The sequence below is a fragment of the Cyphomyrmex costatus genome, unplaced genomic scaffold, assembly GCF_001594065.2.
Source record: "Cyphomyrmex costatus isolate MS0001 unplaced genomic scaffold, Ccosl1.0 scaffold193, whole genome shotgun sequence".
In the NCBI taxonomy this organism is placed as follows: Eukaryota; Metazoa; Arthropoda; class Insecta; order Hymenoptera; family Formicidae; genus Cyphomyrmex; species Cyphomyrmex costatus.
The window spans coordinates 3,149,484-3,150,561 of record NW_017275965.1 but is presented as its reverse complement, the minus strand read 5'-3'; positions in this window follow the sequence as shown (position 1 = coordinate 3,150,561).

The window sequence follows — 1,078 nt, the reverse complement described above, 5'->3', positions numbered from 1 at the left end:
TATACATATATATATATATAATGTTATTCTTATATTATTATTTCATCATATGATGGAATTATCAATAATATTTAGATAGTATTTTTTATTATGCAAGTTTAATTAGAATTAATTACTTTTGTACGGTTTATTAGATAGCTTGTTTTATCTTTTTTTAAAAATTAATTAATAATAAAATTTTAGCATTTTATTTTTCTTAACATCGCGGTATTTCAGAAATACTGCGTTTCAGAGGAACCAAAAAACCAAGTATATTTTTATTGAGGAGAAAGAAAGGGAGAGAGAATCGGTAGGCTAATGCAGAGAGTCACTACAGCATTTTCTCACTTTGACATATTTTGCAATGCGTCTCCAAGCGCATAATTAGCATGAGAATAATGGCGCGCCGGCTCTCTTAATCAAACTTTTTAAATAGGATTCTCCTTTTACTTCGTTCTTATGGTTAAGGGGAAACTCAACTTGCCGGTCCTTTTTTTTAATATGAAATGCTAATCAGCTCGCATATCGTTGCCTTATCCAGCCCGACATTTTTCCGCGAGAAAGTTCGTGACTGCTACCGAAAACTACGGTTTAATATTAATCCGACGTTAAATTTGAATTTCGATGAGACCAGAACGTCGATTTCGCTGCCGCAGACTAATAATACCATCTCCGGTAATTTAAATGTACTCCCCAAATTCAAAATTCGCAAAATTATGCGGTGATATCCATGCAGTAATTTAAATCGAAGGTTTGAAATTAAATGTAATTAATTATTATAATGAATATAGTAACTTTTCAAGCATTATGTTCCAAGATTATTTAATTACAGATAACTATTTCGTGTAAAATATAAAAAATTATGTACAAATAAATACGCTTTAAGAAATATAACGACGATTCGCAACCAGTTGTAGGTTGACATTAATGAATCTACGTGACCGACACGCGTCCAAGGAGAGACGACAAATTAGCGTCTTTCGTCACTGGCGTTCGTCGCAATTCGCGTCATTGAAGTCGTGCATATGTATTTCCGAACATCCTCCGCGACCACGAAGTTGGAGTTCCTATCTCGCGTTCTCGCTTATTATCGCGATCG